General features: G+C 37.2%; 1 protein-coding gene across 1 annotated transcript in view; it reads left to right on the forward strand.

Annotated features, from left to right (window-relative positions):
- Positions 1–21874, forward strand: part of LOC132405432 (complexin-2) — a 149941-nt gene that overhangs the window by 80718 nt on the left and 47349 nt on the right. The window lies entirely within an intron of this gene.

The raw sequence follows: 21874 nt of genomic DNA on the forward strand, positions 1-21874 counted from the left end.
CTTGGTGAACCACTGCTCAAAATGGAAAAGAAACATTTTGAGTCGCTCTTGAGAACCTTGAGTCCGTGCATCAGAAGACCTACATGTATGGTCGTAACTCCTGTCAGCCCGTCAGTTTTACTTTCTCCCCATCCGAGGCAGGGTCAGCAGTTCCCACAAAGCTAGGTCATCCTCAATCCTGAGGAACAATCAAAGAACAAGAAGTGTGACACAGTTTCTTTCACTGGAGTGTTGCTTTAGTTAATCGCTAAAGCAGAGCTGCTTATTACAAATAAGATATAAAGCTGTGTCATCAAGGAATTTCACTGCTAAATCAAAGCAATGTGGAAACGTAAGATAACACCTGAAAAAAAAGTTAAACTATTCACTGGAGATACTATCAGGATGAACCTTTAATGGAAGTCACATAATTATATTTCAAACCAATCAACCAACAGTGATGTCTCAATAGAAAATCTGACCAGAACTTAAAACAGAATTTAATATCAGCAGCTTTAATTTATATTGAAATATTTCATTTTTTCTTAAATGATTTTTAACGATGAAGATTGCATTCCAGTTATTACACCAATGTGTTTATTCTAATTGCTTTTTTCAGATTATAGAACTATAAGTCCATCCATATTCTATGAATTGCTAAAATCCCAGAACGCTATTTGATACATAAAGAGCCCAGGAAAGAACAATATAATCCATGCTGTTATTGTGCTGAGGATATAGTTTGTGTCTTATAGGCTTCATTTGGTAAATTATTCTTGAGTAGTTTTATGTATCAGTATTAATACCAATTACAGATGATAGTAAAACCTGATTTCACAGGTATTCACTGCGTATGTTTTTATTTAATCTACTTCAGATGCTTTTTCCTACAAGAGAATCAAAGATTTCAAAGCTAAATCATTGAATTAATAAACAAGACTGATATAAACACCACTTTTCTGTTTCAGGAAGTCAGTCTAAATAAGAGATGAGATTTATGGTAAAATGATATTTATTTAGCTAGAAAAAGTTGCATTATTTCATACAAATTTAATTCAAATTAAGGTTTCATTTTGTGCCTTTAACAGCTACGTTTCTCTTAAACTCCCTTCATAATCCTTTCCGTTCACCCTTCTTGAAACCTGGTTCTTTGCTGGAGTGTTTTTTTTAATATGTGACTTGTCTCAGATGTTGTTTAGCAGTGTTTTTGTGTTATAACCTGAGATATCTTATTGTATTAGCAGTGCAGCTTTTGAACTATTGATGTTCCTTCAGATATATCCATATTGAGCATTAATTCCTGTCCCTGGAAACTGTAAATTAGTGTCTGTCAAAATGATCTCAGCATTCATTCAGTAACAATGCAATAAGGTTGAGCACATACCTCACCTACTGAATGAAGCCTGGTAATTTTGTTAGAAAAGGCAGATGTCTGAAATACATCTTACAGAAATGTTTGTTTGATGAACTTCAATAAAAAAAAATAAATTACAATAAAAAGGCAGATGATTTCTTCTTGAGGAAACCGAATCTAGATCACTGCAGCAACTTTCTTTTCTAATAGCATCTGTAGTGCAGCAATAACATCTCAAAGCTGTTCATAGAAATGTAATCAAACAAAAGAATGATGCCGAGCTATATTGAGTAGCAATTAAAGCAGATATCAGAAAGGTTGGTTGAATGCTAGTTTTAAACTAGAGAGATTTACAATGGGTTTTACCAGAAATTAATGCCCTTGGGATCTGAAGGACTGGGGTAATAGTGAAAAAATATTATAGCATCAAAAGAGAACAATGAAATTGAAAGGCATAGGACCATCAGAATTGATTTTGTGACAGACTGTGATGATTTTCACTTTTCAGTATGTAGACAAGAAATTTATTTCATTGTAATAGTTTCATTCCGTCTTATTCTTTAGAGATGGTAAAGGAATCAGGAGAGCTGCTGGCTCAATAAAATGGAGTATAATTAGTATACATGTAGAAACCAATGCTCAACTTTTGAATGATGATGCTAAAGTGGAGCTTGTAGATCATTAAATGGAGATGGCCAAGGATTAATCCATGAAGAATATCAAAGGTAATGGTGCAGGCCAGGAAGAACAGCCTCATCCAGTAAAGATGCAAATGAAACCAGGCAAGTGATGTCCCTCCCACACATGGAATGCTGGGGAACTGGGGGAGGATGGCAAGATCCATCTAAAAAATGTCTCTATTTGTAGTATTGCTGTGGTAGAAAGTTGCAAGAATTTTACAAGCATGACAGGTGTATAGCAATGCAGGATTCCTTTTAATTCATGTCTGCTTTTCCAATCTTCTTCAGTGAATTGAAATCTTGGACCATGCTGTGAGTATCTTTACCAGATGGAATGTAGTGACTCAGGAAGGTGGCTCACCTTTGATAGTCACATGTTAATAAACAATTAGTTCTGGCCTTAGCAAAGAGTTTTGATCCAAAAAGCAAAAACAAAACCTTGAACTTTGAAATAAGAACAGAAAGTGATGGAAACTCGAGGTAAAGCAGATCACGTCATTGAGTGGAGAAACAGTGTCAATGGAGTTAATGTTTTGGGTTAAAGTTCTGACGAAGGAATCTCATTCTGAAATATTACCCCTGTTTCTCTTTTTACAGATGCTGCCTAATTTGCTGAGTATTGTTGGTTGTATTTTTATTTGTTTTCAATCTCATTACATATGGACATCACTGGCAAGGTTAGAATTTATTGCCAACTATTTATTAGTTTTCATAAATAAACTGAAAAGTTTAGTTCATATTGAATGGAATCTTTCAATCTTGTCCCTCCTTATGGATTGTTACTGCCACTGATCTTCACAGCAGCTCCTGAACAAAAACTAATGAGCCAAAAATAAAACTTCCACAATAAATACTTGCTTTTAACAAAATTTAGCATAAAGGAAAGATTTGAAGACATGGTCTGAATTATTTTCAGTTCTTTCTAAGTGCCAGTGGTCACTTTTCTAACTGCACCATCATACTGTAAAAGCTAAATTGATACAATGTTTGCCAGGCTTATTCAGAGAGTCCTGTGATTGTATTTGCTTACTGGAAATATCATCTGTTCTAGTTGTAGGAATACGGAGAAGCAGATATTTCTAACTGACTGAGGGTTAAGGTTATAAAGTGCAGAAGAACATTATTGAAAGAACTAGAAAAGCAATATGCGTTATTACTGAAAATTCACAAAACATACAAAAGTAGCAGTGTCAAAGCAGTGAAGCTTATGGACCAAATATGGGTGAGTAGGATGAGTGCAGATTGCAATTGTTAAAGTGGTCATAATGTTCATAAGGGTCTGTTCCTGTGCTTTCTGACTCCATGACAATAATCCCTTCATGATATTGGACTTGGAATAAAGCACCAATACAACCTGTACTCAAGCTTTGATGAGCCATGTAGTTTACAGTGTGTTTTGGTTTCCTTTAGACATTTAAGCATGAAAATTCAAAGATATTAAGGTCAATCTTAGTATATAATAGAAACCCAAGTGCTTGGTATAGATAATGAATAAGGAATTATTGGCATTGATGATTTTGGTAAAGGATGAAGCTTTGAAACTAAAGTGTAGATTGGGCATAATTTAGTTGAAGGCTTTTATCTGGTGAGAAATACAGAAATTTACATGATTTGGGTTAACATAGGATGCAGACTAAGTTGTTAAAAAGATTACTCAGGTCTAACCTAAACTAGCAAAGTGCAATCTAAATAAATAGTTTAAGGAAATTAAGAAATCGTAAAGGAAGCTATGCAAAGAATAATGGTTTATTTTGAAGACCACTTGTTTGAGTTTGTTTGCTAATATTTTGGAAAGATTATGAATATCCATAAAGATCAGGACAATACAGTTGAAATGTTATCAATATTTTAATTGGAATAAAATTTGTATAGAGCAATATTGCCACCTATTGGTTCAGTAGCATATACATAAGTATCACATGATGATCTCACAATGGGTTCAGAATAATAACATCTTTGAAGTATTCACTTAAGTGGTGGAAATAGGTTCACTATTGCAGTTCTTAGACATTCCATACTGAAAACCCATGTGAATTTTTGTGTAGCTCATGGAGATCCTACTTGTATGTATACAGATCCACATGTCTGGATGTGCTCTGTGGGGAAACAGATGCATTGTTTCCCTTGGAGAGATCTCAGTGGTATCCAGTAAATAGATAATTTTGAGGTAAATGCAAGTATATTTACCTGACTGCTATGCAGTAAGAAATGCAATGAGCACATCAACACTGCCAGTAAAGGTAAGGGCACTTGTCATTTTCATTGAAATTTCTGTTCAGACCCACATGAACCCAGCTAAGTTTTGAACAAAGATTTGTTTTCCCTGCTTCTGCTTGCACCTACAATCTGAGAAATTGGAACCAACCCCCCCCCCCCCACTCCCCTTTCCCTCTTCAACAGACTTGCTCTTGTTTCTTATCAATAAATGCACTGTGGTAATGTGGCATCTTGAAACTTTTCCTAGAAGAGATGCCTGTATTTTTTATCTTGTCATGAGAGAGATTTACCAACAACCACAGTGACAACTAATAGTCCTGTGGCCCTTCTAACACTACCCCTGCAGGAGAGGTTACAACTGGTATTTTGAGAGGAGAATGCCAGTGTTGGAGATGGCAGAACTGGAGTCTGAGTTCATTGGAGGGTGTGTGTATCAGCTACCACTTATCCTTTACTTCCTTTTTCATTCATACCCTCTCTCATCACCTAATCATTACACCCTGCTGAGGCTGGATATTAAATGAGCTTAGTATTGAAATTGCAAACCGTAGCCTTTTTCACAGCAGTATTTTTCATTTATTCAATAACTTCAAGAGACTGAAGCAAGATAGAATTAAATAGAAAACTTGATAACAATGCTATTAATCACTTGTCACCCTTAATAGAATTCAGCATCCTGTTTAACTTTAAGTAGTAACTCAGAAAGGATTTTATGAATGGGTGTGTCAGCAGGAGCAGGAGGAAGTGGCGCAGAAGGCAAAAGGCTCAGTGAAATAGAAACCTGTACACAACTACAATTACTTCTTGTTTTCAGCTCTTGCTGGGGAGCTTTAGGGAAAGGCTGTCTAGTATATTAGAGTCTATTTCTCCCTTGCAAGAGGTATTAAACCCGGTATTGAAAACCTGGAGTAATGCACAGAATGACACTTCCTACTTCTCTCATCATCGTCCCCATAGCCACCTGCCAACTGTATCTGTGCCCCATTGCTCTGTGACTATCGGTCGGATGCGGCAGATATCATTGGACAGGCATGGAGGCATGCCAGAATCATTCCAAGATTTGGTAATATCATTTTCTGAAATCCAATACCTTAAACCCCAGAATAGTTTCACACACAGCTTTGGTGATAGGAAGTTTTAAAATGTTATTTTCATGGTTCACTATGAAAGATTTTATCACTGGAACAGGTTTCTTAAGTGCAGTTGGTATACATTATTAGCAGCTAAACAGCAGGATACCTAGTTAATACTCTTTACTATGCCATTGTGCCTGGTTAAATATGTATATTTCCATTGAAGTGCTCACTTGTCAGCTTGGCCTCCTTGAGGAACTCTGCTGGCAAGTTAGGCTGATATTTCATAGCAGCACTGGTGCTGGTCTGGTGAAAGATTAATCATTCTGATGAAGCATATAATAGAAACCCCTTTTGCCTAGTTCTTGGACTTTTAAAGATTACAGAATACACCTCAAATAATTTTTTACACAATATTGACAAATATCCTTGCTTAATTCAATATTCCTGACACAGGGTTCAGCACATATCACTAACATAGAATATTAACAGTATGTATTATCACTGGAATGCAATACATCTTATTCCCTGCATTCTGTGCCTCTAAGGAAGAATCATATTGCATTGTTTTAGCAACACCATTTATATTATTCTAGTTGCACACATTTGGACAATATCTTGGAAGTTGCTATCAAACATGAATTTCAGAGTTCCATAAATCAACAATGAATCAGTTCAAAACGAAAATCTGATTGCACCCTTGCACTTTATTTATTGCTTGTTGATTTCAGATTCTGTAAGTTTTTCCATAATCATTTGACCATTTGCAACATCTTGACCTTTGAAACTTTATATGTTCCTTATTCATTTGACCAAGTGCCTTTCAGAAAGTTACAGCTTATTCAAGATGATCTCTTGATCAATTTCTTGATCTATTTTGTCATATTCATTTTGAACCCATACTGCATCGCTATGACACTGAAAGTATGTATATCCTCAATATTGTTCTGACTTTGCTCAATTTATTCAGTGATCATTTTATTTCATGGTGGACTCTTTTAATCTTTTTCCTGGATGAGAAAACTTTCCCCTATGCTGTGTCTCTTGAACTTTAATCCCTTCATAAATCTGTACATAAGCACAATTCTATTTGCTGTACAAAGCGCATTTGATGTTAGTTCTGGTGAGTAAACTCCTGCTAGAAAGGAAGGCTTAAAATTTGAAGGGTTGGGAATGGGGTGCTTCAGTGAAATTACCATGAGAATCATGAGGTTGGGGCACAGCTGGGAGAAAAACGCTTGAAGATGGGAGTCTTGAAAGGAACTGGAGGAGGCTGGAGACAGGAGTTTTGGTAGGGAGACGGGTACTAGTAGAGTGGAACTGCAAGGTAATGTTGAATTGAGAAGGCTTATGATCTGAATTGAGAGAAGTCAACGCCTTGCTAGTGAAGTTTGGAAAGCCCAGTCTGAATTATTTCAGTAAGTTGGTAGATCTCGTCTTGGACCTGTTGTTGTGAATCACGTAGTACCTGACTCAATTGCACATACAATGCCATGTATGAACAAATTGCTCTGAGAGCATAGATGCTTATGTTTTGCAATGATCTGGACCTAACTCTGAAGAATAACTCTACACCCCCTTCTGCTGTGCATGGAACATGACTTTGGTATATTAATTGCCCCCTTGTCCACCACCACCACCTCCAACCACTTTCATTTGCGATTTCAACCATGGGACCAAATGCTGCTGTTTCAAAATTAAAGGCTTGCTAGGTGGTCCAGTGGCTTGAAACTATTTTTTCAAACCACAAACCCCAGACTTCCCCTTCCTCCATTAGTTTCATCTGCTTAATGATGGGTAAATTATTTGTTTTCTGGCCAACCTTTATTCATCAGACCAAATATATCCTTCAGAAAATGGTGGTGAGAAACTTATAATTCAATAGCTTGCTCATCCATTTCAGAGGCAATTTGTGTATCAGTGGCGTAGCACGTATGGACCCAGATCACAAAGAGATGTTAGGTTTCTCCACTGTAGATTATCCATGCATTAGGTGGTTTCTGCAACCATTCAGTGGTTTTCACGTTCATAATTAATAGAACTAGTTGTTTCATATCCCAGATTATTAACTCTACAGCTGCTATGGTAGGATTTGAACACATCTTTGGATATTTAATCCAGGTCTCTGGATAAGTACTGTGCCACCACTATACCATGGTACTTTTAAGTGTTAAAACAGAAGAATAGGAACATTACAATAAATGATTGATGGTGACAGAGTAGTTAGTCTTGTTGCTTCACAGTTCCAAAGCCCAGTTTCAATTCTGAAGTGTTGTCAGTGTGGAGCTCTTCTTCCTATGATCATGCAAGTTTATTCTGGCTGTCCCACTCTCCTCCCACATTCTAAACACATACCTGCTAGTAATTGAACAGACTTCTATAAAATGCCCCAACTGTTAGTGGATGCCAGGTGAATTTAGAGTTCATGGGAATGTGACAGAGAGTAGTTTATAGAGAAATTTAGGAATATGGGATTAAAATTAAATAGGACAGTACAGTGCATCTCTTGTAGAGCTGATGTCTCTTAATCTCCAGTACCTCATGTGAAAGTGTGCTCTCCCTGTGAGTGTAGGTTTCTTTCAAGTGCCCCAGTTTCCACTGCATTCCAAAGATGTTCAGGTTGGTGGGTGAACTGGCTTTGGTGTACATTTGAGTGGTAAAATCTGTGGGAAGTAGATGGGAGTATTGTCAGAAAAAAATGGGAAAGGTGTAAGTGATAGTACAAATAGGTGGTGAAAATCCAGGGGGCTGGAAGTTTCATTTCTGAGCTCTGTAATGGAAATCAGCTTGTCAGTCACAGACACCGAGACTCTGTAGATGCTGGGAATCCAGATTAACAACATAAACTGCTGGAGGAACTCAGCAAGTCAGGCAGCATCTACGGAGAGGGATAAACAGGCGATGTTTTGGGCCAAGACTTGTCAGTTTAAGGATTTCCCAAATCCATTCAGATACAAGTTGCGGCCTACTCTTGTTCATTGCCAAGCAGTCATCATAACTCGATAGGTTATAGAAGAAGGGCAGAAACTGGTGAAAAGCATGATTTTACTTGCTTTGAATCAAAATGCATTTTTTATAAAACTATGCATTTGAAGTCATTTGTAACCTACCACATTATCATCAAATTTTGAGGAAAGCAAGACTGAAGTATTCAGTCACATCTCCAAGATAGAATTTTTTTTTTGCTCCGGACTGTGCCAGATTTCTGTTCTTCATGGGTACCAACCTCACCTCTGAGTTTATAAATGTTCGGTGTCCTCCCTGCAATTTAATGCAATTTATGCCTTTTGAGGCTTTACTGGGTCTACCTGTGCACATTTTATATGCTTGCTCTATTTCTAATATTTGAAATGCCATATTCTTGGTAGTGCAGACACCGAGCAGTAATCTTTGGGTTGCTTTTCAACAACACAAAGGAAAACAGACTTAATTAATAAAGCATAATAAAAATTAATTCACATTAACATGATTGCTAAACTTTGAGACAATGGATTTTCAGAAATTAATATGGTTGTAGGCATGAGATAGCATTTGAAGGACACAATTTTCCAGAGAAACAGCAACACAATGGAATGTCCTTGCAGGCTCCTGCAATCAGAACATTTGGAATCATTCACTTAAGAATAGTCAATTTGTGAAGTGGAGGACAACATGTCAACATATATAAGGTTGCACACCAATCAATTATAATTCCTGTGTTGTGTTAGATATTAGAGAAGGAAAATGCTCTCGAAATCATTTTATATTGACTCTGAGGTAAAGGAAATATCTAATACAAAAATATCTAACAATGGAATTGTTATTTATGCTTTAGGTATTCATTAGTAATGTGAGGTATGAATAGTTTTTTTTGTAATTATAATTAGCCAATTTCCCACATCGGGAATCAAGACCATATGTCATCTTCTGGAAAAGCTGGGTTAGAAACTGGTTGTTGTTAATTGGATAAACATACGAAGTCCTAAATCAGTCACCCTTTTCATCAAATGTTTTGTTTCTTTGAGCTATTTTGAATAACTGTGTGTAAATAGTTGATTAGGTCAGAGTTTAAGACTGTGTTCAAAGCTAAAACCACAGCAAAGTGCAAAACTGCTGCATATCACAGGTAGAAAGGTTCCATTACTTTGCATAGGCGGGAAATTCAATATTACAACATGAAGCAGATGCTGAAGTAATATTTTACAGTTATAAAGCATATTTATGGATTGCCGTATAGTAAGGAATAGGCCCTTACAACCTCTCAAGCTGCACCACCCAGCAAGCTCCCAATTTAATCCTAGCCTAATCACAGGACAATTTATAATGCACAGTTAACCTACCAACCAGTACATCTTTGGACTATGGGAGGAAATGGGGGAAGCCCACGCGGTCACAGGGAAACCATGCAATGTCCTTACAGGCAGTGGCAGGAATTATAAGCAATTCAGCCCACTACAATGATAAACAGTTATACTGATCTAAATTAATCTCATTTTCTTGAATTATGTCAATACCTTCGAGTGTCTCAGTTGTTCAACTGCCTCTGTATATCTCTAAAATATTACAATTGTATATGCCTTTACCGCCTACACTGGTGCCAAGCTGTATCAGCGTTTGACCTTTCCTTGGACTACATTAGTGATGTGGAGAGGGGGAGCCCGCTGCATGGGCAGCAGCCGGTTCCTCAAATCTTCCCACCAAGGCTTGAACCCTGGAGAGGACACAGTCCACTAGAGTCGCAAACCCATGATCCCCGGGATCAACGGCTACCTACTACTAGCAGCTTATTCCAGGTATCAGCCACCCTCTATGTACAAATAAAATAATGCCCTGGAAGCTCTCTTAGGGGGAAATATATATATATATTAACTTTTTATACCTTTCAGAATTGTATATATATCTATCAGGTCACGCATCAAGCTCCTTCAATCCAGGGCAAACCAGCCTTTCCAAACTCTCCCCATGACTAATGTGCTCCATTTAAGGCAACATCCTGCTGAACCTCCTTTACACTTTCTGCAGTGCACTCATGTCGTCGTTACAGTGTGACAACCAAATCTGCCCACAATACGCTAGTATTCTATATTGTGCCCGATGAAGTAACAATGCCACATGCCTTCTTTACCAGCCTATCCAGCTGTCATTCACAGGGATCTCTGTTATCCCAAGCTGACTCTGTTCTTTCTCACTCCTAAGTGCTTTGTCTTGTACTGTGCATGTCATACCCTTACTAGACTTTCTGAAATGCATGATCTTGTACAAATAAAATGTGAATTTTTTTATTCCTGTATGAAAGTAAAATCGGTGGTTCAGTATTTCCTTTCCAACTAAACTTTAGGTTATCAAACTCTTGCCTAACTGACTGATCAAAGCGTACATCATTAATCAATTACTATATGTTTGAAACAATGTGCATTTGCCAATAGTAAACAGTTGCTTTTAAGATTTTCTTTCTTTAGCAAACAAAGCTAAATTATGGTTCTAGTTCCATGGTTTTAGGTTGAAGATATTACAGAGAAAAAACATTTATTGTAGTGTTACTGCCTTACAATTAAGCAGTGACAGTATGATGCTCTGTAATTCAAGTCCCTGCTCAAAGGGGAGTGGTCCTCTGTTACAGTGCTTATCACAAAGACTGTTTTTAAAGTATTTATAGCTTTATACTATCTAAAGCACTCAGCCACACATTCACTTCATTCACAATGTATTATTAACATCTACTATTTACAGATTAGTTGCAAGCATCAAGGACGTATGGGAGTATCTCAATTCCCAGAGCAGAACAGCAAAAGTGAATGAGTTTCTTTCTTTAAGATAAAATGAGATCATCCAGACTGCTGCAATTGTAGCATTAATAGTTTATGCTCCCATTATTATCTCACAACTATTAATGTTTTGTTAGAATGTGAAATAAGCTAATTCTTAAGAAGTCCACATATTGAGCTATATAGTCATGGCACGCTGTTTGTGTTGCATAATAAAGGTCCTTCTCTTATAATTTTGAAAGGCATTTGGAATAACTTGGAGATTAATTGTCTTTTGCAAAACCTTTAACTATTTATTTTAGCATGGCCTTAAATGAAACGTAAATAACTGGGGATATTTTTGACACTTAAGCAAAAAAGGTAGATTATCTGCAAGATACATTAGGCACTAATGCTTGCTTCTTGATAACACACGAGGCTGTTTATCATTCTACCTTCACTCTGTCATCAATGACCTTGAGGCTGCTGACTAAATGATGGAAACTGCAGATGCATTCAGGCACACCAGCATGCTAGGATACACACTCTCCAGCTTTCTTCATACTGAGTGCAATTAGCCAATCTTGACATTTCAAAATGTCATCAAAGCCTTTGATTTTACAAGGCAGTAATTACGGACAATTTTCTATTTTTTTAAAATAGCTTATCAAGCAGTATAAAAACGTACATGTAGGTGTGAAGAAGCTGGATGTGCATTAAATGATTTGTTTGATTCTTAAAGCCAACAATTTACATGTCACTAGTGAGGGAAGTTAATTATTAATGATGAAAAAATTGTCTTTTGAATTAGAATTAGTGCAAATTTTGCATAAAGTGAAATTTCATTAAAATATAACAGTTATAATGACAGTCTGTGTTAAAGATTTATAACAGTTTGGAAATTTTGGAGTTTAGAAAGCTTTTAGTTTTAGATTGCATTCAGTGGCAGATAGTGTTGGATGATAGGATGAAGGAGGACAGTATTCCTGAGGATAAAGGAGAGCCAGTTAAGAAAACGAGGAACTAAGAGGGTGAAAAAAAACTCAACCTACATTTTCAATATCATCATTCATGCTGTGTGATTTTACAATTAGTGGCTCATGAAGGAGTTTATAGAGACAGTCTGTTACTTTGTTGTGTTTTTAGAAAGGTATAAAAATGAGAGACATGAGAGTCTGGCACAGTGGAAAACAATAACATTAAAGAAATGAGGTGGATAAATAGGATTTCTAATTCTGGAAAATGATGCAACAAATAAGAATTGATAATTGCAAACAGCATCTTGTTTTGCTCAGTGATCTATAGCATTAGTTAGCATTAATATCTAATTATGATGTTTTCATCATGAAGAATTTAAATGCACCAGTTTATACATGAATGTACATGTATCATGTTTATTATTAAAAGCAATATACACTTACATATAGTTAGGAAATTGAACATTATTTCAATTAATGCAATTTAATGGAAAGTACAGGAACATGGATGTTCAGTTTAAATTATATTCAAGTTGGTAGCTTCGTATGATGTTTTCACTTCCAATGAGGAGAGTCATGAAGGAATATGGCTTCATTATTGGCTTCCATTCATTGATAGTTTGGATGACTATTCTTAAACATTAAGACATTAATTCTTAAAATTAAAATGAATATTAAATCAGAATTAACTCTGAACAAGAACATATGAAGACTACAGGCTTCTGCAACTTCTGAAAAGGATGGGCTCTCTGCCCTCTTTAATGAACTCACAAGACGGATATAAAACCAGCCTCAAGGTAAACCTCCTTTTATAAATTTCTTCCTGTTCTTTTCCACCCATTAATTCAGCTTATGATATTCATCAACATTATCAACCAACCATACCAACCATGGTTTAAATAAGGAACCCCCCCAATTTAATAGGCATTCATTGCTGTAGGAACTTTTTCAACTTGCCAATTGCCTGTAAATCCTTGTTTCTGTCTACCCTGTGGCAAAGCTAAATTATGAAAGTAATAAAATCCTATGAATAATTGGCTTTTAATAGTTTTGACTGCATAAAATGTGACACTTGGAGTGTGATGGGTGTGCATTAGACTCATGTTTATATTTATAAATCTGTGCTTGAATACAAATGACTAGATTCTAAGATGCAACAAGCAATTACAAGTTACCATGCTAATGAATAAATGTTTTTTCTCTTGAGGCTTGAAAGGCTGATTGTAATTCACACTCCATCTAATAAGCATGGTGATTATCATTATAATATAGACTGTCAAATGGACAATCAAGGCACTACTTATTGAATTTAAATATTAATAGCATTCAGATATTTGATGTATGCAAAACTTCAGTGTCATTTTTAAGCATTTTCAGAATATTCTGATTTACCTCACTGAAGTAAAATGGATTTTCAACTAAGAATCTATTATTGCAGAAGATGATGTAAACATTATCTTTGTAGTTAACAAGGTTTGTGAGTTATATATATACACACACACACAAATGCTGTAATGGAGGCAGTGATTTTCCTTCTCACAGGTCTGAATTATAATGTTCTTTGAGAAGTTCTGGACAGAAAAGACTTCATTCTTGGCTGGCTCCACGTTGTTATTAAAAAAAAAAATCCGTTTTCATGTCATTTAGACCCTTGAAGCCAGAATTAGTGTGCCCAGACTTTGAAATGTTAAGGCTTTGGTGGATATGCTTTATATTGTCTAGTCCATTTGCTCCGGGACTCTCTCCATCTACCCTTTTTATCTATTACTCCGGCTTTAAGACATTTATAAACATTATCTGCTTTATCTACTAAGCCTTACCTGGGTTAACATCAATTTTTGTTTACCAGCTCACCTATAAAGTTCCTTGTGACATTAATAAACAAAATGGGTAAACGTGGCATTCACGCTTGGTGGAAGAAAGGGAAACTTCTTCAGCTGGAGTCAAACCAAATACAGTTTGTCCAAACGGCTGGGTAAATCAGACAAAAAGGACCTAGAAGGATCAAATATGCTAACTCAGGTTCAAGTTCACATGTTATCCAGGCAGGTTTAAAGAGATAAAGAACAAATAGTGGGTACTGTGATGTTGTTAATATACTTTTAAAATGCATATAACTTAGTTTTCCCTGTCTGCTATAATCTGATTTGACTTTCCAGTCTTCTGTGGGCTAACTTGATTATTCAGTGTTCAATGGCCAGACCTGACTGTCCATTGCATTCAACATCATGCACTAAATCAGTGTTATTGTTTCATATCTATAATTTGTCAAGCCTGATTTGTTATGGTTACCATCAGAAATACTAAATGAATCATATTACAGAACTAATTGCATTCACACACATCCATACCCTGAATTCATAAATATTGTACAAAGCTGTTTTCTCCTTCTAACAAACTAAGATAAGACTGTAAGACCATAAGTCATAGGAGCAGAATTAGGCCTTTTGGCCCATTGAGTCTGCTCCTTTTTTCCCCCTCCTCAGCCCCATTCCCCATCATTCTACCCCTAACCTTTGATGTCATGTCCAGTCAAGAAGCTATCAATCTCTGCCTTAAATACATCCAACGACAGGGCCTCCACAGCTGCCTGTGGTAATATCTTCCACAAATTCACCACCCTTTGGCTGAAGAAATTTATCCGCATATCTATTTTAAATGGACACCCGAGGCTATGCCCGCTTGCCCTAGACTCCCCCACCATGGGAAACATCCTTTCCATATCTACTCTGTCTAGGCCTTTCAACATTCGAAAGATTTCAATGAGATCCCTCTCATCCTTCCGAATTCCAGTGAGTACAAAAAACAGACCTATCAAACAAAGCTTGTATGATAACCCTTTCATTCACAGAATCATCCTTGTGAACCTCCTCTGGACCCTCTCCAATGCCAGCACATCTTTTCTTAGATGAGGAGCCCAAAACTGTTGACAATACTGAAGGTGTGGCCTCAGTGGTGCCTTATAAAGCCACAGTATCACATCCCTGTTTTTGTATTCTAGACCTCTTGAAAGGAATGTTAATATTGAATTTACCTTCCTCACCACCAACTCTACCTGCAAGTTAACCTTTAGGATGTTTTGGACAAGGACTTTTGAATTTTCTCCTCATTTAGAAAATAGTTGCACATTTATTTCTACTACCAATGTGCATGACCATGCATTTTCCGACACTGTATTTCAGTTGTCACTCAGGTGCGCATTTTCTTAACTTGTCTAAGTCCTTCTGCAGGCCGGACAGCATAACTCAGCATGTACTGAGGGAGTATGCAGATCAGCTAAGAGGTGTCTTTATTATTTCTTGAATCAAGGTTCTTATCTAGTGAATATTGGAAAGCCTAGAAAGAGTGGACCTGGAGAGGATGTTTCCTATAGTGGGGGCATCTAGGACCAAAGGGTGGTGAATCAGTGGAATTTAATGCTGCAGATGTCTGTGGAGGCCAAATTATTGGGTATATTTAAAGCAGAAATTGATAGGTTCTTGATTTGTAAGGGCTTCAAAGGTTAAGGTGTAAAGGCAGGAGAGCGGGGATGAGATGGAGGATAAATCAGCCATGATGGAATGGTCGAGAATACTCAATGGGCTGAATGCCCTGATTTTGACCCTTACAGTGCCTTATGGTCTTGTGTTCCGATTTGTACAATTGTCTACTATCAAGCGAGCAGTGCATTCCAGGCATCTACCTCTCTGTGTACAAAAAAATCTACTTCTGACATTCCCCCTAAACTTTTCTCCACTGACATTGAACAGGTATCCTTTGGTTCTTACTGGCCTTTGCCATCTTGGGAAAAGCCGCTGGCTGTCATTCTATATATTCCTCTCATAATCTTGTACACCTCTACCAAGTTGCATCTCATTCTCCGTCACTCCAAACCAGGAAAGCCCTAGCTTGTGCAACCTTTCCTCATAAGACATAATTCTCTAATCTAGGCAACATTCTTGTCGGTCTCCTCTACACCTCTTTAAGCTTCCACATCCTTTAATGAGGTGGTCAGAACTGAGCATAATTCTCTTGCGTGTTGGCTAACCAGAGTTTTATAGAGCTGCAACACTACGTCCTGGCTCTTGAGCACAATGCCTCTAATGATGAAGGGCAGCACACCATATGCCTTCTTAGCTATCCCATCACTTTCATGGCAATTTGAAAGAATCTACAGATTTAGATCTCCAGATCCCTCTGTTCTTACACACAGCTAAGATTCTTGCCTTGTGCTCTGCCTTAACTACTGTTCTTCCAAAATGTATCATGTATAACTTTCCAGGATACTCCATCTACCACTTCTTCACCTAGTTCTGTATCCTGTCTATATCTCATACTAACCTACTACAACCTTCGACAGTATCCACGACTTTGCCAACTTTTGTGTCATCTGCCCATACACTTTCCATTACACTTCCTTGTGTAAAACATTTATAATAATCACAAAGAGCTGGGGATGCAGAACAGATCATTGTGGAACACCAACAATTACCAACCTCCAGGCAGAACAGACTTCATCTGCTACCACTCATTGCATTCTGTGGGAAAGCTAATTATGAATCCCAGCCGCCAAGCTTACATGGATCCCATGCCTCATGACTTTCTGGATGAAAATTGTCAAATGCCTTACTAACATTCATATACATCAAATTCACTGCCCTACCTGTCTCTTCCTCAGAAAACTCAATTGGGCTTTGAGGATTGAATTACTCCTCAAAGTTATGCTAACTATCCCTAATAGAACTATGATTCTCCAAATACTCATAAATCTTGTCCCTAAAGATCCACTCCAATAGTTCGCCCAGCACTAACCTAAGACTCAACGGTTTCTAATTCCCTGGATTATCCCTATTATTTTTCTTGAAAAACAGAACGACACTTACCATCGTCCTATCTTCTGATGCCACTCCTGTGGCCAGGGAGGATGCAAAGATCATCATCAACATCCAAGCAATCTCCTCCCTCACTTCCCATAGCAACCTGGGGAATATCCCATCTGGCTTGGGGATATAATGATCCTAATGGTTTTCAGAAGTTCTTTCTTAACCTCAACATGGTCCAGCATGTTAACCTTTAGATTAATGTTGACCATTCATTCATCAAAGTCCCTATTTATTTGTGAGCTCTGAAGCAGAATAGTAATTATAGACTCCCTCCCCCACCTCCTACTCCTCCATGTACATTTCCTCTTTAACACAGAACAGTCCTACCCTCACTCTAGTCATCCTGTCCTTCACATACTTGCTTCCTTCATCCTACTCACCAAGGCCTTACCATGTCCCTTTCTAGCTCTCCTCAGTCCCTTCTTTACCTTTGATGTGTGATCAAAGCTAGGCCAAGGGCTCAGTTAGAACATGGCTGTAGAACATCAGGTTTTGTGAAGACTGGACTCACCTGCATGTATTTGAGTTTGAAGCAAGTCTCCTATTAAAAGGCTGCATAAATGAAAATATTAGCAGAAAGTCCCATCAGGTTGTGCAGTCCAATCTGGCCTGCACAACCTGAATCCTACCATAGCAATGAAGGACTGTAGATCACATCTTGCACTACCATAGATATTTTCCCTGCCTTGTTTTGCAGTCTTTTTTCACTGTGTTGTGTAGCTTATATAAAAGGTACATCCCTTTTGTTGTCTGAGCCAACATGCTGCAGGCAATTCTTTTTATTGTACCTCATCTTACTTGTGCATATGACAATAAACTCAACCTGTCATTATTCACCTTAAACCATCAAGGCATTTTCAGAGAAAGGGTTAACAAAATAAATGGTAAGTGCCCTGTTTCATAAGATGCAATGCTTTTAGCAGCTGCAGAGACTAGAATCAATTATACAATATCAAATACAAAGAAAATAGGAGCCTTCAGTGATTACGTCAGATGAATAAAGAGCAATAAAATCAGCTTGCCTTAAATAGCAACTTCTACATGGCCATGTTTTACATTTTTGAAATAATGAAGAAAGTAATTTTAAAATGTGGGCAAAGTGTTTTAAGTGGATTTGCAGAAGGTGGAGTTTCCAATGGAAAAGTGAAGACATTATGATGAAATTGCACATGATACTTTCAATGTAGTCTCAGGTTATTTTAGTATAGGTAAGATGAATACAGGATGATGTTAAAACTGGTAAGGCAGATATCCAAGGTGTATGAGAGTTGATATATAGCTATACAACATTAAAGAGGTGATGCAAAGAAAATGCGATAACATTAGAAAAAGCTTTGTCATAATGACTCGATTTTAAATGCAATAATTCTATGATCAGCAAGATAATTGTGATTAATAATGGACAGGGCAAGCTGGAATTTATCAAGCCTCTTTAGATGGAAGGACAGGATGAGGTTACAGAAAAAAAAAGTGAATAGATTGTTAAGAGAAACAGAAAAAAGGCAAAGGAAACTAGCAGTCAATATTTTCCCACTTATAATGCATTATCTTTTGTTTATTAAAAATGGAAGGTATCAAGTAACATCCTAATATTTTATCTTCAGTTATACAGAAATCCATGATAACGAAGACGTCCATTAAAAGTAACAAATGAGTCAAAAATTTAATGTTGAGGTAAGGGTGTGGAAAGCAATGTAGCTGGGAAAGTTAAGGGAAAAAAATAACATTTGAACTAAATAAGCCTATTAATTTTTGCAAGTTTAGTTATAATACAGCCAAAAATAATGTCTTATGATCATAATTATCACCATCTGATCTTGTAAAAAGGTGGAACTGACTACATCCTGAATGGGAACTTTAATGGAGATGAGAATGGGAAATGACAGATCTAATTATTGTTCAGCAAAAACAAAACAGTGTTTTAAGTTTTAGATTCTAAAAGTTAAATTGAGTGAGCTGTAGAAATGTTTTTCAATAGTTAGATGAAGGCCTGAGGATGTGGATAGAAAGGGAGATAAGGAAGTGATTGAAAATTAAATTGATTGGTGAACATCTTTACAACAATCCATAAAGAATGGTGAAGTAAAGGATGGTTGTAATTTATGTAAACTGTGGTGTTAGCAGATGTTGGTGAGCTTGACACATTCATAGAGGAAATCTTGCTGAGGGAATGGTAGGGAAGTAATTAAGCAGAGGAACATAAATTTTAGAGTGGTTGTTAAAACTGAGGAATGTGAATGTAGAAGGAAAATCATAATAAAATATCTATCCAGCCAACCTTTATATCACAATGGTTGTCCTGGTGGGCAATAGAAAACAGGAGAATGATTGATGATCTGACAATGGGAGCACAAGGATGAAAAAGTGAAAGTAATGATATGGATGGAGGTGTGGTTAAAAGTTAATCTTAAGGAATAGGCTTAATCAAAAATGTGGTGGATAAAGTTGATCTTCTAGGCAGAGTGGAAGATACTGAGGAATGGATTAAAGGGAATTCTAGATCTTTACCTTAGCAATAACACCAAGAGATGATGTATTAGAAAAATAATACCAAGTGAGAGAAAGAATAAAAGGAGATATACTGCTGAAGAGAGAAATGTAGGGGTACATCCATAACCTTAATACATTAATTCAGGCAAATAACATGATTATTGCAATAACTTCTATTGATCATTACACAAGTATATGGGGTGCAACTACAAAAGTTGAGATTGGGAAAATTTAAAACGTAAGACTAGAGGTTCATCCAGTTAAAGATCAAAATCCTGTGGATACTGGAAGTCTGAAATGAAAACATAGTTGCTGGAAGCATTTGGCAAGTGAAGCCAAACTAAACAGATCACATAACCTGAATGGTTGGGATCCTTGATATTAGCTGTTGCCTTCTTGAGGCTTTGACTCCTGTATGCAAGACCATAAGACATAGGACCAGGATTAGCCCATTTGGCCCATCAAGTCAGTTCTGCCATTCCATCATGGCTGATTTACGCTCCCTCTCAACCCTCTTCTCATGCCTTCTTCCTATAACCACTGACTCCCTGACTAATTAAGAACCTTAAATATACCTGATGACTGTCCTGCACAGCTATCTGTGGCAATAAATTCCACAGATTCACCACCCTCTGGCTAAAGTTATTTTTCCTCATCCTTTTTTTATTTATTGAGATACGGCACGGAATAGGTCCTTTGAGCAGCGCCACCCAGCAATCCCCCAATTTAATCCTAGCCTAAAAATGAGAAAATTTACCATACCCAGTTAAACTACCAACCAATGTATGTTTGGACTGTGGGAGGAAACCCATGTGGTCACGGGGTGCCCGTGCAAACTCCTTCCAAGAAGCAACAGGAATGGAATCTGAATCGCTGGTACTCTCACTCCAGTAAGTAAAAATCTACAGAAGTTTAGTCATGGGCCCATCACAATAAATTCAGTAGTGCCTGAAGTCCAAGGCACGGAGTGATTCTGAAAGGCTTGCCTGAACTTTAGTTTCAGAATGTTAAATGAAAAATAGCATTTGAAGTCAGCAGTTTGGATTCAGTAATTCTGCAAGAGGGCAGGTTAAGGGTTGGGTATCCATTTTTGACATTCATAATTGGTTGGAACACTAATTAGGGCTCGAGAGTAGGGTATTGGAAATTCTGTCAGGATCTAAGAGAAAGGTGGGAGTTAAACTTCAAAGACTAACTCTTGGATACTGGAGAACAATGATAGAAGTAGGAGATAGGAGGTGAAGAATGGCTGTGGAGATGAACCCGGTCAGAGTTCTGTGAGTGGTAGCAGGCACCCTGAAATAAATTCATAGCCAGAAAAGCCATGCAGTGCAACTCCGTTTATAGACTATGAAGTACAAATTTGAGTTACATTTCTGATAGTTAGCTTTTTAACTATTTGTTTAATTTTACAGATGCCAAATTCGTTTAGATACTAAACACTTGTCCTACAGGGATTGGCCTGACCTGAAGTGCTGCCCCTGAGAAAAGGCAAGCAATCAGTCCAAAACTAATCAGACTGCCAAGCATTCTTATTTTGCTGATGCATCTGGCTGTGTCTAATGTGTTTATGTTTCCCATCTGCAACCAATAAATTGCTGAAATGTGTTACATGAGATACTAAGCTAGACGAAGCAGAAGTGAACCTGAAAGTTAAACTGGGATTAGAGGGTGTAAAAACTTGAAATAAAAAATAAACTGAACTAGGAGAACACGACAGAAAACAAAGCTGGGCTGGACAAGAAAATATTAACGTCTAGATTATGGTATAAGCAATTGATTACAGTAGTGATTGAAAGTAAAGAACTGTGAACATGAAATTACTAAATTTATATTGAAACTATCATGTACATTTCTCAGGAAGACAAATGGTCAATGAATAGCTTTTAGATCACAAAGCTTGCTTCCATATATAAAAATCCCAGTTAGCATGACTGAAGTAGCATCAAAGAACCACCACAGTGCCTACATGTCTTTATAAAATTGAATAATTATACAATAGTTACTAAAATTAAAATAGAAGCATAAAGCCACAGAACAAAGGAAACAACTTTATCATAATAAGGAAGCAAAAACCTTGAATCTAACTATCAAAACTATTATGATCTAGAGCAGGGATTCCCAACTTTTTATGCCATGGAACCTTACCATTACGCAAGAGGTTCATGGAACCAAGGTTGGGAACCCCTACTCTAGACCATTACAATGGTCACTTCCTTGGTAACTGCAAGGTGTGTCCAAGCATACCTCACCTGTCCCGACCAACAACTTCTGCCTTTGACTCCACTGTTCCAATAGCTTAGCTATATTGTCCAAATCAACAGACAGTCACTCAATATCCTCTCCTGAATAAGTATCTACAGACATATAAGTATTTACAGACATATATCACTGTAAATAACTACACCTCATTTAATTTCTTGTTTTAGTTCCACAGTTTTGGCTCAGTTTCTTCATCTCTTCTTGTTTCTCTTCCATCTGGACATCAGACATTGGTGCTTCAGGAGCAGTCTGTTGAG

The sequence above is a fragment of the Hypanus sabinus genome, chromosome 15 (genome assembly GCF_030144855.1).
Source record: "Hypanus sabinus isolate sHypSab1 chromosome 15, sHypSab1.hap1, whole genome shotgun sequence".
Lineage (NCBI taxonomy): Eukaryota > Metazoa > Chordata > Chondrichthyes > Myliobatiformes > Dasyatidae > Hypanus > Hypanus sabinus.